Genomic DNA, 4,170 nt, shown 5'->3' with positions numbered 1-4,170 from the left:
CTCACGCGGTGATAGTTGTGGGTGATGTGTCTCCCCTCACTCGTGATAGTTGTGTTGTGGGGTGATGTGCCCCCCACCGGTGATAGTTGTTGGGGTGATGTGTCTCCTCACTCGGTGATAGTTGTTGGGGTGATGTGTCTCTCACGCGGTGATAGTTGTTGGGGTGATGTCTCCCTCACTCGGTGATAGTGTTGGGGGTGATGTCTCCCCACTCGGTGATAGTGGTCTCACCGGTGATAGTTGTTGGGGGTGATGTCTCCTCACGGGTGATAGTTGTTGGGGTGATGTGCCCCTCACCCGGTGATAGTTGTTGGGGGTGATGTGTCTCACGCGGTGATAGTTGTTGGGTTTCACTCGGTGATAGTTGTTGGGGGTGATGTGTCTCCCTCACCGGTGATAGTTGTTGGGGGTGATGTGTCTCTCACGCGGTGATAGTTGTTGGTGATGGCCCACCGGTGATAGTTGTTGGGGGTGATGTCTCCGGGTGATGTCTCACGCGGTGATAGTTGTTGGGTGATGTGTCTCCTCACGTGATAGTTGTTGGTGATGGCCTCACTCGTGATAGTTGTTGGGGGATGTGTCTCCCCACTCGGTGATAGTTGTTGGGGTGATGTGTCTCCCCCACCGGTGATAGTTGTTAGTATGTCTCTCACGGTGATAGTTGTTGGGGTGATGTGTCTCCCTCACCGGTGATAGTTGTTGGGGGGATGTCTCCTCACGCGGTGATAGTTGTTGGGGGTGATGTGTCTCCCTCACGGTGATAGTTGGGGGTGATGTGTCTCCTCACCTGGTGATAGTTGTTGGGGGTGATGTGTCCTCACGCGGTGATAGTTGTTGGGGTGATGTGCCCCCACCCGGTGATAGTTGTTGGGGTGATGTGTCCCCACCGGTGATAGTTGTTGGGGTGATGTCCCCCACGATAGTTGTTGGGTGATGCCCCTCACCGGTGATAGTTGTTGGGGGTGATGTGTCTCCTCACGCGGTGATAGTTGTTGGGTGATGTGTCTCCTCACTCGGTGATAGTTGTTGGGGGTGATGTGTCTCACCGGTGATAGTTGTTGGGGTGATGGCCCCCTCACGCTGATAGTTGTTGGGGTGATGTGTCTCCTCACTCGGTGATAGTTGTTGGGGTGATGTGTCTCCTCACCGGTGATAGTTGTTGGGGTGATGTGTCTCTCACGCGGTGATAGTTGTTGGGGTGATGTGTCTCACTCGGTGATAGTTGTTGGGGGTGATGTGTCTCTCACTGGTGATAGTTGTTGGGGGTGATGTGTCCTCACCGGTGAAATGTTGGTGATGTGCCCCCACTCGGTGATAGTTGTTGGGTGATGTGTCTCCCCACGCGGTGATAGTTGTTGGGGGTGGTTCTCACCGGTGATAGTGTTGATGTGCCTCACGCGGTGATAGTTGTTGGGGGTGATGTCTCACCGGTGATAGTTGTTGGGGTGATGTCCCCACGCGGTGATAGTTGTTGGGGGTGATGTGTTCCCCCACTCGGTGATAGTTGTTGGGGTGGTGTTCCTCACGCGGTGATAGTTGTTGGGGGTGATGTGTCTCCCCACTCGGTGATAGTTGTTGGGGTGATGTGTCTCTACCGGTGATAGTTGTTGGTGAGTTCCCCTCACTCGGTGATAGTTGTTGGGGTGATGTGCCCCTCACTGGTGATAGTTGTTGGGGTGATGTCCCTCACCGGTGATAGTTGTTGGGGGTGATGTGCCCCACTCGGTGATAGTTGTTGGGGTGATGTGCCCTCACGGTGATAGTTGTTGGGGGTGATGTGTGTCTCCTCCTCGGTGATAGTTGTTGGGGGTGATGTGTCTCCCTCACTCGGTGATAGTTGTTGGGGTGATGTCTCCCTACGCGGTGATAGTTGTTGGGGTGATGTGTCTCCCTCACCGATAGTTGTTGGTGATGCCCTCACCGGTGATAGTTGTTGGGGTGATGCGTCCTCACTCGGTGATAGTTGTTGGGGGTGATGTGTCTCCCTCACTGGTGATAGTTGTTGGGGTGATGTGTCTCCTCACTCGGTGATAGTTGTGGGGGTGATGTGCCCCCACCGGTGATAGTTGTTGTGATGTCTCCCCACTCGGTGATAGTTGTTGGGGGTGATGTGTCTCCCCACTCGGTGATAGTTGTTGGGGGTGATGTGTCCTCACTCGGTGATAGTTGTTGGGGTGATGTGCCCCCCACTCGGTGATAGTTGTTGGGGTGATGTGTCTCCTCACCGTGATAGTTGTTGGGGGTGATGTGCTCCCTCACTCGGTGATAGTTGTTGGGTGATGTTCTCACGCGGTGATAGTTGTTGGGGTGATGTGTCCCCGGTGATAGTTGTTGGGGGTGATGTGTCTCTCACCGGTGATAGTTGTTGGGTGATGCCCCCCACCGGTGATAGTTGTTGGGGTGATGGTTCCCCCACTCGGTGATAGTTGTTGGGGGTGATGTGTCTCCTCACGCGGTGATAGTTGTTGGGGGTGATGTCCCCTCACTCGGTGATAGTTGTTGGGGGTGATGTGTCTCCCCACGGTGATAGTTGTTGGGATGTGTCTCCTCAATCGGTGATAGTTGTTGGGGGTGATGTGTCTCCCCACTCGGTGATAGTTGTTGATGTGTCTCTGGATATGTTGGGGGTATGTGTTCCTCACTGGTGATAGTTGGGGGTGATGTCTCCCTCACTCTGATAGTTGTTGGGGTGATGTGTCTCCCTCACTCGGTGATAGTTGTTGGGGTGATGTGTCTCCTCACTCGGTGATAGTTTTTGGGGGTGATGTGTCTCCCTCACGCGGTGATAGTTGTTGGGGTGATGTGTCTCCTCACGCGGTGATAGTTGTTGGGGGTGTGTGTCTCCCTCACGCGGTGATAGTTGTTGGGGTGATGTGTCCCTCACTGGTGATAGTTGTTGGTGATGTGTCCTCACCGGTGATGTGTTGGGGTGATGTTGCCCTCACTCGGTGATAGTTGTTGGGGGTGATGTGTCCTCCTCACTCCGGTGATAGTTGTTGGGGTGATTGTCTCCTCACGCGGTGATAGTTGTTGGGGGTGATGTGTCTCCTCCATCGGTGATAGTTGTTGGGGGTGATGTGTTCCTCACTCGGTGATAGTTGTTGGGGTGATGTGTCCCTCACTCGGTGATAGTTGTTGGGGGTGGTGTCTCCTCCGCGGTGATAGTTGTTGGGGTGATGTGTCTCCTCACTCGGTATAGTTGTTGGGGGTGATGTGTCTCCCCTCACTGGTGATAGTTGTTGGGGTGATGTGTCTCCCTCAGTAGTGCTGGGGGGTGATGTCCCTCACGCGGTGATAGTTGTTGGGGGTGATCTCCTCACTCGGTGATAGTTGTTGGGGGTGATGTTGCCCTCACCGGTGATAGTTGTTGGGGTGATGTCTCTCCACGTGATAGTTGTTGGGGGTGATGTGTCTCCCTCACGCGGTGATAGTTGTTGGGTGATGTTCTCCCTCACCGGTGATAGTTGTTGGGTGATGTGTCCCTCACTCGGTGATAGTTGTTGGGGGTGATGTGTCTCCCTCACGGTGATAGTTGTTGGTGATGTCTCCTCACTCGGTGATAGTTGTTTGGGGTGATGTGTCTCTCACGTGATAGTTGTTGGGTGATGTGTCTCTCCGCGGTGATAGTTGTTGGGGTGATGTGTCTCCCTCACTCGGTGATAGTTGTTGGGGGTGATGTGTCTCCTCACGCGGTGATAGTTGTTGGGGTGATGTGTCCCCTCACCGGTGATAGTTGGGGGGTGATGTGTCCCTCACGGTGATAGTTGTTGGGGTGATGTGTCTCCCTCACGCGGTGATAGTTGATGTGTCCCTCACTCGGTGATAGTTGTTGGGGGTGATTTCTCCCTCACTCGGTGATAGTTGTTGGGGTGATGTGTCTCCCTCACTGGTGATAGTTGTTGGGGGTGATGTGTCTCCTCACGCGGTGATAGTTGTTGGGGTGATGTGTCCCTCCTCCGCGGTGATAGTTGTTGGGGGTGTGTCTCCTCACTCGGTGATAGTTGGGGTGATGTGTCTCCCTCACTCGGTGATAGTTGTTGGGGTGATGTGTCTCCCTCACCGGTGATAGTTGTGGGGTGATGTGTCTCTCACTCGGTGATAGTTGTTGGGGGGTGTGATGTGTCTCCCTCACTCGGTGATAGTTTTTGGGGGTGATGTCTCCCTACTCGG

Source organism: Homarus americanus, unplaced genomic scaffold (genome assembly GCF_018991925.1).
Source record: "Homarus americanus isolate GMGI-L3 unplaced genomic scaffold, GMGI_Hamer_2.0 scaffold20007, whole genome shotgun sequence".
NCBI lineage: Eukaryota > Metazoa > Arthropoda > Malacostraca > Decapoda > Nephropidae > Homarus > Homarus americanus.
Note: the sequence above shows the minus strand (reverse complement) of the source record.